Source organism: Scomber japonicus, chromosome 1 (genome assembly GCF_027409825.1).
Source record: "Scomber japonicus isolate fScoJap1 chromosome 1, fScoJap1.pri, whole genome shotgun sequence".
NCBI classification, from domain to species: Eukaryota; Metazoa; Chordata; class Actinopteri; order Scombriformes; family Scombridae; genus Scomber; species Scomber japonicus.
Window position 1 is genome coordinate 7963274 of NC_070578.1, and position 24129 is coordinate 7987402.

A 24129-nucleotide genomic window follows, 5' to 3' on the forward strand; every position below is an offset into this window, starting at 1 on the left:
GAGGAGGCATCCAGACTGTTCGGTCGGTCAAACCCATCAGCTTCAGAGAATCTGCAGAGATAAACTTGTCATATTCACTTGCGAGTCTTTGACCTTTAACCCTATAAGCAGTGGACGGTAATTGATGAACAATTTTAAATAGGGCCAGACACAGATATCATTGTCATGTTAGAACTCCAATACTCAGGGACTCAGTGGATCCATCATACAATAGGGTTGTGAACTGGGAGAGGCTGCTGTGTTCCCATTTCAAAATGTTCTCTGTATTTCTTAATATAAAAACACAGAACTCTGTAACAATCCTATACTGTGTTTATATTATAACCATCGCCTTTAATTATTTCAAGTCTGTTTCTGAGAAATCATGTTTTGTCCATGATTTGGCAGCTGAGAATACTGAAATGAGCTGAGGCCACCATTGCTATGGAGAGGAACACAAATCAGAGCGGTAATGAATTGGTAACACTTTGTTGTGGAAGTTGGTAACAGTTGTTGAAATCACTCAATAGTGAGAACTGAAAACAGCTGAGTCACACCGCAGACTGTAAAATCAGTTTTCACAACAATGTAATCTTTAGCTTCTGTCTGCCATTAGTGGAGCACATGACCAAATTAGGAACTTCTATTTTCTTACTGAAATATACCTTGGGAGTCATAGTTAGCTTCTACTCTGACATCTTCATGTACACATTTTACCTTTGATTTTTTGTCAAAGAGCCAAATATTTTGTAATGTGGTTTAACCGTGAGAAGTAGCTTTTCCTACTAGAAATCCACTCAAAGTGTTTTGGAAAAACCTTATAATTGCTTGGTGAGCAAATTCTGACAAGGCTGTTTATCTTTACCCCTGAAAAGCTCTGGAGAAACAAGATTTCCCAACATCTGTGGTTTAAGGCAAACATACGCATCCACACACAAGACACAGACCCTTGTACAAAAGACAGACACAAGAATCATGTGTTTATAAAACTGATACAAATCTCTCAGAAGACTACGTGTGTCTTTGAAGGGCGGATAACAAAAGGCAGACAGTTTAAACTCCATTAGTTTTGGGCAGGGACGTGATGCTGTTTCTGTGTTTCTGTGTGTGTGTGTGTGTGTGTGTGTGTGTGTGTGTGGTCATGAGGTGGTCTCACAGATGCTGTTTAATGGAGTTTAGAGTTTTTTTCAAAAGTGACCAGATGGGTTTTGACCAAAGAGTGAAGTGTCCAGCAGCTGGTTGTCTATAACCACAGAAGGTGTTCAGATCAATTGGTCCTCGCTGGTTATGTGGCTTCCCTTCCTGTTGCAGCCTGTGGGGCATCTGTTACAGCAGCCATGTGGACCTACCCATAGCCATCTGTCTGATTCAGAATGCTTTATTAAATATCCAGTTGCATGGAAAAAATATTGCCACTTGAACAAGCCTTTCCATAAAAGTACCTAAGCGAAAACAGTACAGTTGTACATGAAGCTAATGGATCTTTAAACCACATCAGGCAAGATTTAATATAACATACATGCATCTAATCTGCTAAATCAAGAAGCAGGCTTAAAATTTAGAAGAACAACCAATTCCAACTAAATGTTTGCTCAAATTAAATTCTGGTGTTTAAACACTGAAATGTTCTTTGCTCAGATAAGGTGATGAATTACATAGGAAAGAGTTTTTCACTGTCTCCTTAACAACACTGAGCTGTACTTAATTCAAAGAAAACTGGAGCCCTAAACGTTTGACCTTAAAGTTAATGACTTTAAAGTTAATTTTTAACTTTAAATGTTAGGGAGTTAGCTTGGCACATAGTAATCAATATCCCTATCACCCCCAGGCCTGCTGTCATCCACCTTGTTTCCATCAGCAGGCAGCTGGTTTCGGCAAAAAAAGTGAACTCATTGTACAATACCTGTACAAGACAAAGATAGTAACTGGAGCTGTTAGCATTTGCATAGTTGAGCATTTGGCAGCATTTGGTAGCTAAAGAGCCAGATATTCTTGTCAGGAGTTGGTGGAGATCATGAGGAAGCTAAAAGGAGAGTGAATAGTACACTAACATTTGTCAGGCAGACACAAACAGTACTCCAAATGAAGGCTAATGTGTTTTTTCCGTCATGTGTGCGCTGTGTGTGTGTGTGTGTGTGTGTGTGTGTGTGCATGTGTGTGTGTGTGTGTGTGTGTGTGTGTTTGAGTGTCTGCTTTTGTTTGCATGTGTGTGTATCTATGTATGTGTGACTGTGTAGGTGCCGGATGTGTGTGAGTTGCTGTGTGTCTGTATCTGAGGGTTTAGGGGCATGTATAAAGTGTGTGTATATACTTGGGTGGGTGAGGATAATATATACCTGGGATGACAACTGAATGTGACTGTTGGGGAGTTTGTGGTTGGAAAATTTAAGTTAACCAAATTCCTGTAATTTGTAGAAGGAATGATAACTCTGTTGAAAGGGACTCTTGCTCATTGCCATATCAAGTTTATACGATCATATGTCAGACAGCTTGTTGCACTGCTCCCAACTGGCTAAAACTATATTAATGAAGGTTTAAGTGATGTATGAAGATGATTAGATCAGAAACTCTCCTTCCAGTAAAAGGCTACCGCATCTTCATTGTATACATTAAATACCAACAGCAATCAAAGAAAACTCAACAGAGTCAATTAGTATGATACATTCAAGGCAACTAAAACCTGTAATCTAAATCCATATTCAGCTGTTTCAAACATGCTTGCCCACACAACCAGACGTTTGCATCTGCTGGCATAATTGGCTACAGTAGAACAACTACACCAAAAAATATAAATAACTGAATGTACATTTAATTGTACATGTGGTACTCATTTGGGTCATTTTTCAACAGCTTCTCAGGCAACATTTTTTCCTCAACTGCATAACAAATAGTTTTAACCCTTACATACTAATCAGGTCAAACTTAACCCGTTTTGACATTTGACATCTGTAAAAGTTTTATGACTTTTCCTAAAGTGGCCCAAATTTGACCCGTATCTATTGACATAGTTTTTTGTCACATTAATAGTTAATAGTTTTAGTAAGATAGTAGTTATAGGCTTTCTTTTTATGATGTAGCAGTGAAGACTGATGGCTCTAGTGGTTATACAATAAACCCAACACTTCCTTCTTGTCATTTTCAGTTTCAATAAAATACATTGAAAACATTATTGCAGTTATATTTTCATGTCTTAGGTAAAATCATGATATTATGTGATAATAGCTGTTTTTTCTCCAAAAATGAGTCGCATAAAACCTAAAAAATACACTCTCTGTGCTCTATGAAACATTAATCAAGGTTTAATCACACATTTATTGAGGCTTTCTAAACAGATCTGTGGTTCAAAATTGGTAGACACTTTTTATGAGGGGATTCTTAGACTGGATCAAACTTACTCAGAAAATACTGCAAAGGTAAAGAATTCAAACTTTATGTAAGGGTTAAAAACTGAATATTTTATGTTGTGAATGGTTAATTACAGCCATGGTTATGTTTAGGTTCTGTCATTCTACCCAAGAGCCTCAGCTCAGGCACCAAACGTTTCCTGTTCAGAATCCCTGAATGCATTAAAAAAAAAAAATGCTGAGAAAAACTGTGAGCAAATAATTTTAGGAGATATTGTCTTTGTCAGCTTGTCTTTGACATAGCCTCATTATTTTTGTTACTAATATCTGAATTGTGACAAACTGACAAATGAAGTTGAATAAGTTTCAAACCTCCTAAAAGCACTTAATGCACATTATATCAGCATGACATCCGAGTAGCCTCTGTGGCTGCTCATTGAAAGTGGAAAAAGCTAATGAAAGACATTTCTATATCTCGTATATGTCGGTGCGTGTTACCTTACACAGAGATATGGGCAAAATCAGACAGAATTATTCATTCAGGGGGTTCTTCCGCAAGATCGTCTTTCAAAATACTTCAAGCCACCCTGAAGTCTGAAGCACAATGTTGTAGCAGTTGTTTCTGGTTCATACAGTGCTATATCTGTCAGACAACTGTGACTTGTAGCCACCAGGGAAAACATCACATGAGCTCAAAGCAACACAAACATGCACACACCCACGCACACACATCAACACACAAACATGAAGTCCCACAATCGCAAGCCATTGTGTAAGACACACAATATCCCATGTCCTGAGGGATATAGACTTCATTGTAATTCCCCTGATGAGGAGAGAGGCCTATAACTTAGCCTTGTTTTGCTGTCACCCCCCCCACCTCTCGTCTGGTTGCGGTTGAGATCTCACTTCATTACATCCTGAGGCTCATACTTGACATTCTTAACTTGTCTTCTCATTTTGTACTTAATGCTGTTTTGATGTCGTTATTTTGAAACCGCAAAACCTCACGTGCAGGTTATGATTGTTTTGGGGTCACGAATGTGTGTATGTGTATGTGGATATATTGTTCTGGGTCTACCCTGAAACCACATTGATTTCCTGTTGTAGCATCCCTCCCTTGTTTCTTCTTTTGCAAATTGCCATACCTGCCACACCTGTTGCGTAAGCCTCAGAGCTTGAAAAGCCACAATTTTTAGGCTTACTTCACTTCATTGCAGTACATAGAAGGAGAAAACAAAGTAGGGTAATAATTCAGAAGATGACACACAACAAAGGTCATGAACCAGACTGCGAGGGCACCATATGCTCCCACGGAAACCACAAAAAATTTCCCATGTCTCCGGTTGCCTTATGGTTGCACCATCCACATCATCACCTTTTATTTCTAATGCTTCCGACCACAATACATTTATACAGCATCTATTTTCATTAATTGTGAAGTACTTATGGTGTGCATCATCCAGGAAGAGTTTAATCCACACCTACACAGCTGCATGACAAGAATAGAGGAGAACTAGACAGACAGCTGACTGGCAGAATAAATAGCCCTATAAATCTGCCGAGCTGCCTACCGCCTGCATGCGTGTGTATATGTGTGTGCGTGTGTTTGCGGATAATCACCCCAGGGATGTAAAGTTAGTGGTCAAAACAGAGGTGGTTGCTAACTTACTATCTGTCTGCATTCCTGAGCCTCAATGAAATAACAAGCCGATGCGACGCAATTACCAATGCAAACACATTCCGTGCTACGATGACGAGGCGGTGGGGTGGCAGAGATGGCTCTTATAGTGGCGTCTCATTTATTTATCGCCCAGCACGCATTCTTCTGTCTCCCAGTGCTGACATCTTGTAATGGATGTCCTATCCCACTGCATCTAAGAAATACACCCACACTGATCGGCTGGTGCAACGAGCTGAACTTTACTCCCATGTGCCTCTCGCTCTCACAACACACCCAAACATAGAACGTACAGATGTGAATGACTGTAATGACTGTCATATCATATGTACTTAGCACATCTGTCTTTCTTTTATCTGTTACCGCCTCTCTGCTACATCTACACTCAACTTTATGTCGCCTCTAATGGTAATATAATCCAAATGTAGACTTTTTAGGGGAAGTATGCATCAATTTAGAGTCTCATTAAATGAAAATCATATTATATTCATAGATGATGATATTGTATTTCTACAGTATTTCATGCAAATTTCAGCCAAAAAGTTTTATGATAAAAATAATTTTGACGTCTGCAATGCTGCAGTTTCAGGTTCACTTCCACCTAAGCCTGTCATGATAACTACTTTTATTGGACAATAAATTATCGCGATAAACAATAAACAATATTATTGTCAACACAGACCGCCATTATGGGCCTACTTCCTCCTTTGTCTTTCTAACAAATGTCTACCCTCATTACTGATCTAACTCTCCTCTCTTCTCCATTATGAAACTGTTACTTTAGTATGTTGTACTCACAGGTTATTATTAGTCTAACAATGGCATGACTGTGAGAGTTTTAATTAGTCCCCATATTTAAACGTGTAATATAATTTGCACCTCAAGAAGAGATAGCAGAAAAGAGTTTGGTGTTGCCACCCTGTTATATTTCTAAGAGGAAGTACAAACTATGAAACACCAATCACTGTATATGCAAACAATGGAAAGTAGAGACATAACATATGACTGTGAGATGGCACTTAAAGGAACCGTTATATATAAAGCTGCAGCAAGCAGGCTTTTTTCTTTTGCCCATTGACACCTCAATGTTTTACCAATTAACATGTCTTGTTCCTGTTTTTTTAAACTGTTCGCCTTGCCTTCAGTCCTTATTTGCTTTCAAATCATTCAATGTGCTGCTCAGTTTTTCCTCTTCATACGTACGACCATGGCAGTAGCTGAACCTATGTGACTGAATCATGGATTAATGTATGGAGTTATGAGGTCACCAACTGACTTACTGCCTCCAGGCTGTAGCTTCATATTTACTGAATGGTATCAATATTCACATCTAACCAGCTAGAAAGCAAATTATTGTATTTCCCAAAATGTTGAACCGGTTCCTTGCGTAATACACAAAAATGATAAACCACAGAGTTCTCCCTCAGGTCAAGGGGTGCAGCTGCTTTATTGTATTTGTAATATGCCAATAAGACTCAGCAGTCAACAACAGCCTGGATTATGACTCAACCTATGAATATTAAAAAGATAAGTCCATAAATTCAGGTGTTAAAAACATGCTTGCTCACGCACCCTGATTATTTTTCTAAGATGAACTTTACGTGGCATTTCACCATGTTCCCTAGTTTTAGAAAGACTTATTGTCATATTATATATATCATACGTCATATTGACGTACCAACTGGACTGCCTTGGGTCATTCATTTACATACATCTCATTTGGAATGGTACCCCGCTGTCCTCTGGCTCTGTTGGCAACATGACTGGGCGATCTTAAGGATGCAATTTGGATACAGCGTAGGACAATGCTGCCATTCAGCTGGCTGGTACAAACATTCAAGCAGGTCAAACATCCAGTCAGCCATCTCATCAGCAACAGATTGTACAAAGTGGTACACATCTTCTTTGGAATGAGATGTGCAAATTTGGGTTTATTCAAGCAGTGGACATTTGATTATGCCTTTGCATGTTCGTGTTTTATTTATTTATTTTTATTAGTTATGTCCTTCATGATGCATGGCAGCTGAGTCATTCTGAAATTATATTTATCCAAAACTAAAAAAGTGTCTAAAACCTTTCCCACAGTATACATCTCCACTCTCCTTGTGAATGCTAAATAGGTAAACTCACAGAAGCAAGAGACGTTTGTTTTTAGGAAATGATCACAAATTATTAAAGTCAGAGTCTCAATATTGTGATGTACAACCACACAAGTCTGGGTAATTTGTATTTGCCACGTCAAGCGAGCATCTTGCAAAGAGGATGAACTCTGAGCTGGATCTGTATGCATCTGAAAGCTCACTGGCTGTTCAAGATTGAAATAGGGGCTAGTGTCAGACACTCAGCAAGCAAAAACCTGAAGTTAATATACACCCACACATAGCTGGTTATCAACCCCGTCAGCCTGTGAGAAAGCCATCCAGGCGGACTGCAGATAGACAAGCAGACACCTACTCAGCCCACTCACCCAGTCAGGACTGAAGCCATTGCCCTGGGCTGAGCGTAGACAGAGGCTGGAATGCATGTAGGGCGAGAGTCAGGCCAGTCTTCTCTCTCTCTATGCACAAGAATCCTTTATTGTGAGGCAGACATGAGAGAAAGGCACAGTAGTCATTAGACCAATGGAGGGAGGGGCTGAGAAGAGACTGATAACCAGCTGTCTAGAGAAAATGAGCCAAGCCGCAGACATCAAAAACAGTGAGGGGCATCTCCGAAGCAATATATTTTCCTATTCAATTAAAATTGAGAAAATTGAAATGGGAAAAAAAAAACAACCCAAAAAACATTTACATAATCGTTTTTCATTTCAAATCTATGAAAAGTTACAAAAAAGAATAGTTTTCCATTATGCTGTAATTTACTGTTTGATATGTAATACTGTGAATCAAGCAAATTGAAACTGAACAGCCAACCTGGGCCTGACAGTTCAAGTCTGCGAGTCTTGATTCTCGCACTCGCTCTCCGACTTGCAACCTCTCCTCTCTCTTTCATGTGTGTCAGCGTGCAGGCGTATCTTAACTTTGAGGATGCTATCACAGGAATCCTTCTGGCCCCAGGCGGAATCTGAGAGAAGCTGAAACGTAGACAGAACAGACTTGCCTCGACAGCACGATGAATGAGCAGGAGTGATAGAGGGAGATGAAGCAAGCTGAGAAGTGATTCTGCCACAAAAAAAAAGATGAAAACGGGAAGGGGAGAATGGGAGCTGAGATGTAGACGGCCAAAGCTGAAAAAGAGCTCTTATCTCTGACAGCATCGTGGTGAGCGCTGTCTGACTATTGCATGTAGACACTAAAAAAGCCATAGTTGTCGAAGCAGCGCAATTTAATTAGCTACATGTAGCGTTTGACTTAAAAATTAAACATTCCAAATTCATTTGGATGGCTTAATGACCATTAACTAATGAGACTGTGATCTCTGTGTAGTCTCTTTGTTATGGCAAGCAGTACTGCTCATGTTAATGTTCTCAAAATAGAAGCATATTCCCTTCGCCCTGTTGCTTTTTGTTTTCAGACAGGATGTTGGTACTTCATCTATTTATGATAAAAGTGTAGTGTGAGTGTGTGTTCCTGTTTTGTGTCTCAAGGCAACCTTTCCCTGTGCCATGTGGTAGTAGATACAATATAATACAAGCGTATAGACTGGCATTAGATGACACTTCTCCTTAAGGGTGTCATTCATTTTGAGTGTACAATGTTTCTGAATTAATGGGGCATAGATGTCCCAGTGCTAAATCTGGCGCCTTTACATCCAGAGGCAACATGCAAAGCCACTAACTCTGAAAAGAGTAATGTGATATTTTGGGGGAAAAGTCATATCTGAGTTGAATGATAAAGATTAATTCCATCCTTGTACGTTAAGCATAGAACCAGAGCCAGGAAGTGATTAGCTTACATTAGCATAAAGAGTACATGGGAAAACTAGGGAGAAAAAAATAGCCTTCCAGTTCCTCTAAAGCTTGCTAATTAATATTATCTGTTAATCTGTTGTTTTTCATTGAATGCCTTCATCAGGTAAATATGCTCCATTGGTTTATGACTATATGTCTGCACACCTACATTCCTGTCAGACTCAGCTATACTTTGTGTTTAGTGTTGAATGTTAGCATGGTATCATGCTAAACTAAAACAGCATGGCAAACATTGTACTTGCTGAATAGCAAAGTCATCATGTTAGCTTGTGGCAGCTAACATTTATCAAAGCACTGCTGTGTTTACAGTCACACAGATTCACTAGCATGGCTGTACACTTAAGTCTTGTTACAGTTCAGTATTACAGAAGTGATATCCATTGTCTTAATGAATTTTCTGGGCATATTTACCTATGTCCAAATTCATTTAACTTAAAAAGTAATGTGGTGAGCTCTTGTGGAAGAAGGTGAAGTAAGACAGATTTCTGCTTTTTACAACTCCTGCATCCTTTACACCGCACGACCATAGGAGGTGCTATTTATTTAACATCAGGTATAACAACAACTGTATGTGAATACTGGCCAGAGGTAATTAAACACACCAGGAGACTTAGTCGCGGTGGCTACACTGCTAATTAAAGTTAACATCAAACTTAACACTATTTATGGCCATATAACCTGGAAACTCACAATTAAACATGCACACAACATCACTAAAACATGGCTTTCCTTTTAAACATTAACAGTCCCATGAGCCTTTGTGCTAACCAGCTCAAATTGACCACTCCCCCCTTTGGTCGCTACAGTAACACTAACCCAACCCTAACCCTAACCCAAGCAAAGAATGAAATCATTATACAAGTAGCCAAATCTTATCGCCTCCAGTTTACTGTTTTATTAGTACAATTATTAGGCGGTGTGGTTTTTGGGTTAACCACAGTTCTAAAAATGAAAAAGGTGTGATGCCAATTATGAAATCAAAGTTGTTTATATAATGTTACATTATAGGGTAACAGTTTTTTACTCATATGAACAAATGTTACAAGTGCTTTATCAATTTGTTTTTTTTTACTTAGTTGTAATAAACTGGATGACATTTAGTTTTGATGGTCAGTCATCAGTTATTATGTGTTACTGAACTGAACTCCATGCACTGTTTATTATCCAGTCCACTTGAATGACAGCACTGGGCAGGGAGTGTTGGGGATCCATGTTGGTCCATGTCAAGAGTTTCCCAGGCAATGACACGGATGATTCACATTTTGGAACAGCGCTGCAGAGAGGCTGCCAGATGCTACTGATTTCCAAATGAATGGATATTTGCCATTACAGTATTTTTGGCATTAAAAAAGAGGTTAGCACATTTATGAGGGAAAACACTGAATAGCCTAACTTTTTGGCTGTGGTAACCTTGCAAGTTACATACAGTAGCCTAAATTATCACAACCCACCCAAAACAACGTTTACCCCACCAATTAAATAATGAGTTGCCCAATTAGGTGGGAAAATGCTCAATCTGACAACACTGCTAAGTGTTTCCCCCTGGCTCTCATGTTAAGGCAAACTGTTTCCTTGCTCCATACTTAAAACAAGATACAAGATTGGTATCAATCTTCCATCTAACTCTTGATAAGAAAGCGAACAAACGCATTTCCCGACATGTCTAACTATTCTTCTAAAAAAAAGCCTCCCATCCCTTTTTTCTGTAAATAATGGGCTGTAGTATTAAGGGAACGCGTCTCATGAGAAGCCACAGAAGCCACTATTTGTCCAGTTGAAGTGCTCTTGATTAAAGGGTGCTTGTCCTGTATGTCATCAGTGATCATGGATGTTTTTGTTAATTCTGGTTATAGATGATTTATAATCAGTATTGGCAAATAACCAACAGAAATAGGGGATCTTTTTCCTCTAGAGTGAAATGAGGGCAATGGGATGTGGGAATCCACCTGGTGCATAAAAGTTTCTCATTTCCTCACACACACACACACGCGCGCGCGCGCGCACGCACGCACCCACACACACACACACACACACACACACACACACGAGCACTTGCCTTTCATTCCATTCTCCATTTGGCATCTGTTTGTTTTTTGCCAGTTAGTATTCCTGTCCCAGCTGCCTGGAAAACATGACGGCATCTCCAGAGCCTCACCAGGACCGGGGGCTCCCCTCCTGCTGTGTGGCCCAATAACACTGCCTCTCGCTGGACTCTGCCAGCTCCAGATGTCCCTGCCCTGATGGAGGCAGAATTTGTCCAGATGAAGCTATATTTTGTGTGTGTGAGGGTGGCAAACACAAACACCTACACACATTTACACACACCTACACACACCCAGCTGTCAGACTGCCCGACATCATTGGTAGAGAATGTTTGACTAATCTTGTCTCCAGGTGCTCAGCGTTTCTGTCTGTGTGTGAATGTGTTTAGTACAATATCAGCTGAATAACCTGTAATTAACACACTTTATCACACACACACACACACACACACACGCCCTCACAACAAACATATGAATGCATTTACCGACCCAAGCCTTTCACACGAGGGAAAGAAGACTAATAAAGACAGAATGATTTTTAAAATTTGTGCTGTAAACTTACCTAAAAATGTCACTTCAGACCCCCATTAAAAGCTGATTTGGTCATTGTTCTTCTAATGTCAATCAATCCAACCTACAAGCCCCCCACACAGACACAGAACATCTTCATTGTTTTAATATACAGTCACAATCACATACACAAGATGCATGCGCCATGTGTGTCCCTTGTGATGTTTTGCTCATTAACTTTATTACATCCCCATAATTTTATGAGCTTTCTTGTGGGTTATAATAGGTTTAACATTAGTGTAAAAGCAGACTCTATGCAGCCTGTATCTGCATACACATCCTGTTGCATGCACATAATAGCGTAAACACACATTCACACACAGATACAGGTTTGGGGGGGGGGCATATAATAAAACATGGGCATAGCAGGTTTGCATTATAAATCTGACAACCTCATCTGGGTTCTCTTTGTACTCTTAGCTTTGTAGCGCACGTCAGTGCACAGTGCTGAGCATCAACCACTGCAAAGAGTCGATGTTGGATGTAATAAAAGTTTAGAGAGTGTAATATAAACTCAGGAGAACATGATGGTCAGGTAAGTCTTCCCATGACTGTGCTGCGATTCCTCTGTGGATTTTAATGCGTGAGTTGAATGTGGAGAGTTTGATAGCTTGACTTCTGAGGCTGTAAATTCTCCCCGTGGGCTGAAGGATGTTCTGAATATTTGGGGTTATCTAGGATATGGAGATGTGGTGTTTAGTAATTTAACAGACCTGCAGGAAAGGTAATACATTTCCCCCCTTCATAGCTTTATCTAATCTATTTCAGCATCTATGTAATTATTACGAAATGAGCCATTTAAAAAGTCTGTTTTTTTATTTTCCCTATTCTTCCAGAAATTAGAGAGGAATATTCCTAAGAGTACATTGCTTGCTATTGTGTCTCTTCTCTCCTGGGTCTGGGGAGGTCAAAGGTTCATATCACAAGAGGTTGTGGGAAGTGAAGAGCCTGGTCGTCTGTTGGATTCAGCTGTTGTGGAGATTAGGTCAGAACTTTCTCTCAGGAAAAAGGAGACCGACAAACTGGAAGTTTTGTGGAGCAGTTTCCCGTGCAAGTTTATAACACAAATTCACACCCCCATTTTTTTTTGAAAAGTAAGAGGTTACTGGAAACCAAATTGTTCCCACCTTCAAAAGTTGTGTTTGGCAGTACAACACTGATTGCAGAAGTTCACAGTAAACACAGCTCACAGAAAGCTTCAAGTGAAGGAAAATGGGGAGAAAATGCAAATGAAGTGCTAAATATGCACAGGTCTAGCTACAATTTTAAAAATGGAACTGCACAGTACACAGCAGCATTGTTGAGATGCAAATATAAATATCAAGATAAAAAGGAATGTACAATGTGTTCAAAGTGAATTGTAAAATTAAATTTACATTCCTGATTAAAATCCAGTTATTTTAACACAAACAACTTCTGCACATTTCCAGTTAATGTTTGGCTCTATATATAACTAACAATGCTTTTTTTAATCCTTCTGCTTTATCACCCTTGACTTGATAAACAGTCTGTTGGTCTATTCTCTTGGGTTCACCGTATTTATAATTCATGTTGTTTTTTGTAGTGTATACAGTGGAGTTTCATACCTGTTGCCCCACACCTCCACACAGTAACTAAAATATGATAAATATTTAAAGTGGCTTATAATCCAACACATACTTTGTTTTTCTTAGAAATATGAGTTTATGGTCTGTACTTACACCCCAAATTTCGATGTGGATACCCTCTCAATATTAACTTATTCTATACATACTCTGACTTCAACCTCATGTTTTGATTTGTTTTCACTCAAATTTCATGATAGTACAAAAAAGTATTTTTAAGGTAGCTCCAGAACTAAACTAAGCTAAACTAAATTGTATCATCTGCAAATAAATAAATTGCAATTATTATTTTTTAAATCTCACAAATATCATTTATGTACAAAATGAAAAGTGTAGGGCCCAATAATGACCCTTGAGGGACTCCACAATTAATATTCAGACATTACATTTTACCACCAGCAAACTGCACTCCAATACCTGTAATATATGGAAAAAATGCTTTTTAAAAAGTATTTAGTAACCTTACCAGGTCTTTGTGAATTCAGATTCATGAAACATATGAAAATAAAAACACTGGCGTGTAATTAGTCCACTCTTGTTTACCACTATTTTTGTCTCCGAGGTACCCATGCACCTGCATGTGTCCATGTTAATTTATGCATTCTTTGCATGTTTGTGTGTGTAAGTACATCCAGGTGTTATTTGTGCTTCCATACATGGGAGAGTAGCCAGACTGGCTATAAGCAGCTCAGCAGAGCAGAGATCTCTGCACAAGGTTTGAGAGGGGTTTGATTTGTACTCTTACACAGATTCACTTAACTAAAAGTCTCAACTCTGACTTAAAATAAGCTTTTTGTTAAATTGCAGTAATTTAAAGAGTGGTAATTTGCCTACTTATCTGAAGATTGACATGGAAACATGACTTTAATGTAGAACTTCAGACCTGTCTGATGTTCAGGCAGAGATCTGTCATCAAGCATATAGATTCCATTTAGTCATCCAGTCTAAATGCAGCTCATCAAAATATTCTTTTAGTGTAATTGTGTATCAGCACAGAGGATGGTACAACTGAAAAACTTTTACCTGGCCCTCTACTTCACACTGTTCATCAGCACCGACCATTCATGATTTAAAAATGATGATCTCATATTTTAAGATTTATCACGTGTGATTCAGTAGTAAAACATAAAAAGAGCCATCCATAAAAACTAATAAACAGAAAATTTGAGGGAAAATAAGATGCACTTCTGAGAACATTGTTTGATTGACAGGTGATCTCTGACTTACCACAACTATATGGGAAACTTTGAGGGATATTCCCACGAAAACTAAAATCCATTTGATGAACCCATAAAGTGTGTTGTAGCTAGGACAAACACATCAGCCTCCACCAACGCTTTACAAGCATCAGGAGCCTAATGGAACTGACCAAAACATTGGCAAACACAGTCATAAACCCAAACCGCCCTGCTGCAGCATCCCCACACCCTGTGCTTTGGTAACATGTGCCAAAGCTAGCACCAAAAAACACAGCAGACCCCGCTCTATTATAGCGCCAGATGTTACCTCAACATTACCTCACTGTGGAATAATAAAAATGAAGGAGGGAAGCGGGATGTGAAAGAAGGAAGAGTGAGGGAAAATGTTCAACTGTGTTTTTAAAGTGAAGATTGTTCACATGTATTTTCATTGCAATAACAATCCTCATGTCCAAACTACATTTTTCATTCTGTTCTCTTTCTTTACACAATCAAAGACTGTCATTTAGTACATCATGCAAACTATGTTTTATTTCTTTAAATGCACCCTGCATGCTACTTTCATCCTTGATGATGCTTAAATGGTTTCTTAAACTGATGGATGCTCATCATGCCTCCGATTTTTCTTCCAATGCTCATTAAAGTTTCATCTAATCCAATCATGTAATCTAAATACAGTATGTCACACCTAAAGAAAAGAATATTATAGTCCATTGACTTTGTAGTGCCAGAGACTAAGGCTGGAAAATTGCAATTTGCTCATACCTGGTACATTACGTCTCTCCATGCTTTATATGAGGTTAATGTTCTTTGTACCTGTTCAAATAAAGAAATTCAATTAATTCCTGTCTTGGTGAAATTGTCCAGATCTTCAAATACTTGGAAGCTGAGTTTGATGACAGATTGATATTTAGAGATGATACAGATGTTAATGTGAAAAAAGCTCAGCAGCTCCTTAACTCCTTTAGAATAGATCATACAATATTGATTGATATTGTTTTATTCCTCTTTAATTGACAGTATTTTAACATGTTCACTTATCTGCTGGTTTATGTCACTTCATCAAAAGGACAAGAACCGAATGAAAGGTGATGGCAACCTTGGTTAACCCTCTCAAATTACTGGCAAAACACAAATATCCCTAGCACAGCTTAATACCATACATGTCCTCAAGAACGTATATAAGATTAGAGATTATCAACAACCCCAAGCATGTCCTCTACAACTACTTTAACCTAATGGCACTGGGAATGTGTTCTAAAACAAACAGAAGGATTTTTGGTTTTATTCCAGAGGCCATTAGCCTTGTGCACAGCCATCATACAAGAAATGTCCAGTTTATCTTGTATAGACTGATAAATGCACTTAAACTCTTCAAACTCCTTCTGCCATATTTGTATTTTTAGATTATTTTTTGTGTGTGTGAATGAATTGTATATGTGTACTTCTTTGCAAACTGGATTGCCTTGAGGGACGAATTAAGTGCTTTGAACTGAATTTCTCATATATCTCTTTTTCTTTTTTTTTACAATGCTTGTTTGGATGCAATTATTTTTTCATAAATGTGGCAACATTAAGACTTAAAGGTGCACTGTGTAGGATTTAGTGGCATCTAGTGGTGAGATTCTAACTAAACACACCTGTCCTCCTTTGCCCCTTCCAAGCATGTAGGAGAACCTACGGTGAACTTGCAAAAAAAACAAACAACAAAAACGCTAACGGTCCTCTTTAGAATCAGTGTTTAGTTTGTCCATTCTGGGCTACTGTAGAAACATGGTGGTGCAACATGGCAGGCTCCATGGAAGAGGACCCGCTCCCTTTGTAGCTATAAACGGCTCATTCTAAGGTATTGAGAAAACAACAATATTTATTTTCAGGTGATTATACACTAATTAAAACATACTACATACTACATGTACACGGCCCTAAGGATGCTCAACAGGTGTAGTACTCTAAAAGTTTTCTTGTACAGATGGTTCAGCTCCACTACAATCAGACATTTGGGGCTAAGTGTTCATTAGCTGTATAGCTGCTAGTGATTAACATCATTGCACGCTCATGCATGTGTGTGTCATGGGGCTAAAAGGGAGTTAATTTTCTACCCAGAGGAAAGACATGACTGCAAGTAATTAAGCCACTCCACAGGTATAGCTGGTGATAACTGTAGCAGCTAGATTTAACAAGCAATGATCCAAAACACACACGTACACACACACACAAACACACACAGCAGGAAAGCATTAAAAGCATGCAACAGCAGTGCAAACCAGACCAACACACTCAAACCTCATGTGCACACACACACACAACATGCACCATTAACATTGTTTGTTTACAGAGTGCACAGAGGTATGTCCTACTCTTAAAACTTGTAATGATGGACATCTAAAAGTAGGTCATTTGGTGGATTTAACTTCCCACAACGAGTGTACAAACTTGTCAAATCCTTAAGTACTGAACAAATTGTTATGAGACTTTCTCCTTAAAAGCAGACGTTCTCCTTCAGAGTTACAACAAGCTTGTTTGTTTTCATGAGGAAGTCACTAGTTCAACAAGTGGGCAACAAAAACAGGCTCTGAGTTGAAATGTTTGTGATGAGTAGTTACTGTGGAAACATGCATTTGTTAGACATACATGGATAAGATTTTGTAGCATCACTAACACGGGTTAAACAAAATTGTTGGATGGATAAATAAGGGTGAGACATTTCAGTTCTCCAATCGTGACCTTGAGTGGAGTAAAAAATGTTGGCCTTTATCAACATAGCAGTGTATGACTAAGGTTACTAGCTAACTGATCGAGGGTCTACTGCAGTCCATACTGTCTAATGAATGTTTTTTAATTACGTTGTTGACCTATCAACTGAACTGTGTATTTTTATGTAATTCAGATTTCATTGTAAACTTTCGGCCATGGAATCATTAGCAGTTAGCATAAACATACATGCTCACCCACCTCACAATAGAAAAACTGTACGACATATTGATGAGCATGCTGAGTATGATATAAAGCTGGAATTTTAGCACTTGTGTTATCACAAATGTCAAAGATTTTGAGGTTTTTTTGTACTTCTGAGACAGAACTTTTTTACTTTTGCACTCAATTTCCAATGACTATTTTGTGTTTGGACAATTGGCATGTAGTGACTAAGCCATACACTTCAGCTGCTACTGGCTGCTAATGGGTGCAATTGTTCAGGCACATAAGGTCTGATTTATTAAAGGTTTGCATGTAAAGAAACAAGTGTAAACTTGATATCACCTGCAAAAAATGAGCATTCTGATTTTCTAACTAGGTGCACTGTGTCTTTCAAATGTGCAAAATAATACACACTTTCCATTGAGTACATAATGAATATGCAGTATGGGGCGTTTTTACCCCCGTGTGCAAAATACAGGGAGGAGAAAATGCAAATGCGTTGTGATTTACCAAACCTGAAGGTAATTTAGGTGATGGTAACTGCGCCTATAAATAATACGTTTGAAGGGAAGGTATTAACTGGCTGCACGCTGCACACAGATGAGGAGACAGACACAATGACAGATACACAGGTTTTTTCCACCTGGGTTAATACTTTTGGAATATTTTTGGTTTTACTAGCCACATTGATTTCTAGTAACATGTTTGTAAACCTCTTTCACTAGAACTTCTAAATCCATGGGATGAATTTCCATTTTGCGTTTTGAGGCTTTCTGCCCATCCAAACTCTTCATAAAGACACGCAGAACCCTCATTTAAATACTGCTGTCTCCACCCTGTTGCACCTGTTGTCATTTGCACAATTATTCTTAGTTGATCACCCGCAGAACACACACTAACCAAACATGCAATCTGTTGAACTGCACACGCAATTTAGTATCCTTTATTTTGGGATCTTAATAAATCAGGCCCATAATCTTTTCCAGTAATTCACTTATACTGTGTTTATTTTCTTACCAATGTCTGTGTTACGTATTGTCTGTCACTTTTCATTAAGCATAAAACTAAAGCAAATACAGCATGACATATAGACACAGTCAAAAAACTGTTTGCACCTGTGATTAATGGCATGAACTTAAATAACCTGTGCCCAGCCCAGCCTTTACCATGTACCCCCTAGTGGTTGGAAGGAACATTACATTTAACCCAAATTAAATACATGGCTCCTGCTGGAAAGTTACTGAAGACATTAAGATTCATCCTCTGCCAGATATTTCACATACAGATCAACCAACACACCATCATTCCTTGCACGTCTTGTATTCTTTTGTCATCATTGTGATAAACACTTTCTTTGTGTAAGTTTGCAGCTCTCAGCGAGGCTCCTCCATTAATTGATCGCAAGGACGCAGATGAGGACAAAATAACTATCATTTGGTGTCAATTTTAGGCAATTACGCCTGCAACAGGATGTGAGTAGGTGTCACTTCATTTTCAGTCTTGGAAATAACTCGCTCTAAGTCACAAAAACATCTAATTAAAGTCTGCTGTCAGTCTCTTCTGTAATTTTGGTGTTTGGATATAAAAATAAATAAAATAAAAATCTCGTGCTGTGAACAATGAGTTTCCTCAGTGTGATGACACCAGTGCCCGCTTCATTTCTCACAGGCTCAACACGCTGCCTGCTAGTTTCCTCTCACTGTTCACGTGGTTTCGTGGCAATCTGCCAAACCTTCCATGGCCAGTCCCGTGTGAGACAGGAAGTAAGGCCCTATGGACAGTGACCTCACTGCAGGAAGAGAGTGGAGGGTGTGTAGTATTTCTCTGTGTATTTCACCATTCAATTCAAATAAAAGCTGAGAGGATATTGTAGCTACTGTGCCAGAAAAACACAACTTTGAACATTTTTGAGAGCAATTTTTAATGTGTACATGTCCAGCATGGCTTGTTAACACACTCAACTAGAGGTGAACACACAACACAAATGTATAAAATCTTATATTTTCTACAGAAAAAAACCCCACTAACAACCAATCAAAAAAAAAAGAAACTAATTGGAATGTTATTAACAAAAAAAGAGTCATTCTTGACAAGTTCAGAGAGAAACAAATGCACAAAATAAAATCAAAATAAGACAAAATAATCAAAGACAAACAGTAACCTCATCAGTTTTGATGCTTTCTTTTCTTTTTTTCTTCCCAATTTCATCCCAGTCAGAGATGACAGTGAGGTTTTTTTTCAGAAAGTCGACTAAACCATTACTTAAATAGTAATGAAGAGAGAAGATCAAAAGAGCGTATTGTGAGATGTCAAGTTCCACTATTGATGCTCAGCGTGAGAATTGACTGAGTCCTCAAAAAAGAAATCTACTCCCTACTGTAGCTACAGTTAGTGGATGAAAAGAGGTTTTTCGTAAGTGGGCTGCTCAACAGTCTCAAAAAGTCTGTCTGAAGTCTCGGCAGACGCTCGGAGTCATTTGTCAACCATCTTGTCTTGTTTCATCCCCGCGGCGAGCCCGTGAGCTAGCCCAGTAGTGCTTTAAAATGAGTGGTTAGGCTCCGATGAGCGAGGTGAGATGGAGTCTGGGTAGAGCGACAAGTGTCCGGGCAACACCCACAATCCTCTGGTGTTTTTTTTTCCAGGCTGTCGTGAAAAGCCACAAAGTTGACCCGACACAAGGAGAACACAGTCTTTGCTTTGGGGGGTTTACATCGGACAGATTTTTATTCTCTTTCATCTTTTCCGTCCGTTATTTATTGATCTGTTTTTTTGTTTTTTTTTTCCTGGTAGAGTTCAGACTTTTGCACAGGGGCTGATGCAATGACTTGTTTTTTGTTTTTTTTGAAGCTAGTGGTTATCGGGAGGTGGTGGTGGTGGGGGGGGGGGGGTACACAGGGGGAGGTACACAGTGACAGCAGAGATCTGAAACACAAGAAATATACAGCTAGAGTGGACAGAAGAAGAAGACAACCTGGCTTGTGAATGACAGAGGAGATAGTTCATTAATAACTGAGAAGAGAAAGAAAAGACAACAGCGGGCCGACGAGGAATGCTTAACATGCAGTGTTTACAGAAACACATCCTGAGAGAGATGAAAGCTCAGACAAGCTCAGCGATGTCCTAACCTTTGCTAAAACTTTGCATCGGAGAGGAGGGGGGGCCCTGCATGTCAAAAGCAGACAAGATTTAAAAGTTGAAGGCTTCAACAACCTCTACTCCCATCAAAAACCTGACAGGTACAGCGCTTTAAAAGTAGGTCTTTTTTTTCCCACAGTGTTATTATAACATTGCTGAACAAGGACCTGAAAGAAAACGGCACGAGGAGGTGGCTCTAAAAACAGGCTTTTTGCTGCATGAGGCTGGACCTTGGCCTGGACTCGTTTCCTCCGGAGGGGGTGGGAGGAGGAGAAGGAGGAGGAAGGTGAGGTTGGGGGGGGAGACAATAATGTGTTTATGTGCGTGTATTAGAGAGAGAGAGAAATAGCAGCGGGGGGAGGGAAGGAAGGAGGAGAAAGAAACAGAGAGAGAGAGAGAAAGGGAGAGAGAGAGAAGGCCATTGTTGTTATTATGATCCCCTCGGGGCTCTAGAGGCCCGGGCGGTGGAGGGGTGGGGACACACAGAGAGAGAGAGAAAGAGAGAGAAAGTGAGAGTGTGGGAGATTTACAGTCAGCACGGAGAAAACAGACCTCGCTTATGGAGAGTGGAGCTGATTAGCCGAACACCTCGGGCACACCTACTCGTGCACGCTCACCAAACAAAACGGGCATCAACCAGTCTTAGCACATCTTTTCTTACTATCCACATTTGTAGCAGGTGTAAATTGTAAAGTAAATCCACCTTCCAAAGAGGAAAAAACCTCTCAAACTGCTGAATCACTGAGATTTCAAGTCAACTCTGCTTTTGGGAAACTTCTTGAAAGTGTCACTTTCGCTTTGAAGTGGTTAACCTAAGTGTGGAGGGGTTACAGAGAAAAAGGACAAGGAGGTTCGATAAAGAAGAAATGCTATGCCTGGCGCAATGAGTCTGCATTTTCTGAGCCCTGTCCAGACAGCTCGGGCCTGTCTAAGCACTCTCGTTCCATCGATGTGCCGGCAGGAGCGATTGGAAGAGTGGGACAGAATAGATAGACCACGTAAGAGAGGGAGAGGGTTGAGGTTGGAGGGGAAGGAAAAGGAAGGGGGGGTTGCTTTTAACGCTGATTAGCTGCGTCCGCCAACCCCCCACCCCTACACACCCACCTCCCCTCAACCCTGACGATGATGAGGTGAGCGATGGACACAGGACACCGTTTCCTGGCAACCCTGCGATCGACAGGCAAAGCGGATCAATCTCCAGACTTCTGGTGACGGCTGATTACGCTCTTCCTGTTCTCTTGTCTTGCTTTCGCTACTAGTGTCCCGTTGGCTTTACCCCACCCCCACCACATGCTTAAGTGTCTCAACCAACCCAGACACCCGCCTCAACCTGTCCTCACCTCACTGGAGGTCATTACAATGAGGCGGTGTTGTGTATCTGCTCAGTAAGATAGAGGCTTACTGTCTGACTGGCGTGAAGAAAGATAGATGAAACTGAGGTGGGATCGGGGGTGAATGGCCAGGTTCCAAACGTGTAAGGGGGGGGGGGGGGGGGGGGGGGCGCACAATCGAAAAACACTTATGGTAAACGTTCTTAAAAAGGTCTGTCACCTACTGTAAGCTAAAGTTTCCTCTCTGGCCAGCAGTGTTGTTGAGCTAGCAGGAGAATTTGGGTCACATGGGCGGTTGCCAGAGAGATCCAACGAGAGAGCCATCAAAACCCTCTCTCTCTTTCTCTTCCTCCCTATGTTCCCACCCCTCCTTATTCCTGAGATCTAAACTTTGCAAGCTCAGGGAGAATAGGTCAGCCTCCCCTCCTCCTCTTCTCCCCCCGCCCCCCCACTTTCCTTGTCTCAGCTGCAGGAAATTTGGTCTCTCCTCACCCTCCTCCCCCAGCACTCTCCATCGGTTGTAACCTGATCTGGGCAAGCTGAGCCCCCTCCGGTGAGAGTGGCAGCTCGCTTCTTAACGCCACCTCAGATAAAGCCTTCCTCTCTTTCTTTATCGCAGTCATCCACTCGAAAAAAAATCGTATTTCTCGGATGGTCGTATGAGGTCATTTCACTTTTCTTTTGCTTTTTTTTTTTTTTTGCACTGCTGCTACACCTTTGTGGCTATCTTGAAATAACACTGCTCCTTCCACAAAAGTATAAAAGTGATATTACCTGACCTGTGGTATTCTTGAAAATCCATATCTATAAGGAGTCAGGTCAAATTGTATTGCCTTTTTTTAAATACAGGATCATAATAGTGGTGCTGTATGTTTTAGCCTCTTTACTACAATTCAAGTACACAATTCAACAAGCCAATTATTATGCTAATCATCTTGTTATGTATTAGTATTTTGGAAGCCATTGGTTTCCATTTATTTCCGTACAGTATGCATGCAAATCAATAAGCAGATTCTTTCAAATAAAGTCATTTGTTTGTAGTAGAATCTAATAGTTGATTTTCATATTGTATGTAAATGAATGGAAACCAATGGTTGATGGGTACGGTAGGAAAAATACATACAAAAATGAAAGTAGGTATTGTACTTAGGTTAAATTTTGAGGTTGTTTTACTACTTATTTTCTATTTCACTAAATGTATCTGACAGCTGCAGTTACTAGAAGACTAGATGAATATATGATGGTCATTAATTATCTCAGGACCCCTCAGATTCATCTCGTGACCCCTTCTAAGGGCCTGACACCTAGGTTGGGAACCAGACTAAACTATTTAACTGTATATAAAGACAACAATAACACGCTGCTCTAACACTGATGCTTCAGTATTAATAATCTAATGATGTCATATATAATAATATATCAGTCAGAGGGATGAAATTGGTACTTTTAGTTTAGTATTATAAGTATATTTTGTTGCTAATACATATTTTTGCTTAAGTTGTTTTTTAAAGTAGCATTTTTACTTATTTAAAGGATCTGAACATCATTCTTCCACCACTGCAAAAGTTTAAACTGATGTGTAGTTTAGAAAAAAACACTGGTATGGTCCTTTAACTTCTCTGTACACATGCCCTTCTGTCATATCTGTGTTCTTATAACATGAAAAGGAAGTGGAGAATGTTTTGGTTCTGGGAGTTCAAGGTTTAGTTTAGGGGTCGGGGGAGGTTAACAGCATTTGCACACACCTGCTGTTTTTTAATGAAGAGGATTAGCCTGTGTTCACATGAGTCGCGATCTATCTACTGGCCCGAGCCCACCCTGCCGCTTTAGAGCTTTACAACAGAAAGGGATGGGGGTCATCGGTGAGGTTTCTCAAAATGTCCTTTAAACCAAAAATACGAGCAATAAAAAAAAAGTGCATTAGAAACTGCACGGTACGTTAGCTGTGCACTTGCTGTGTTACATCCTGTTCTGAACTTTAAGGCCTTGGTTTCGCTTTGATCGCCACCCCGTCCCCTCCACCTCCCCCCTTGTTTCATGTCAAACACACGGGCGCAATGAACGTTCTCTTCTCTGTGTTATTTCACAGTGAGCTGACTTTGTAAATTAACCATTAGTCTGTTTCCTCTGCAGCACAAAGGAAAAGGTCTTATTGCTGACAGAGAAGAGGCACTCAGAGAATTAGCCACATAAAACCAAAGTTAAGGGTGAGGTTCCTTTTAAAGTCTGTTTACCCTTATCGGCCAAAGAGCTCTTTAAATGGATTCCAAATAAGGGAAAAAGACAAGGTACTGTTATTGTTCACAAGATAGAGAAAGAAAATGGGAAAATGAGTCTGAATTTAAAAAGATAATTGCGATTTATTACGACTTGGGTCTGAATTTCATTGATTTAGCGACCATTTCCATAGTTTGG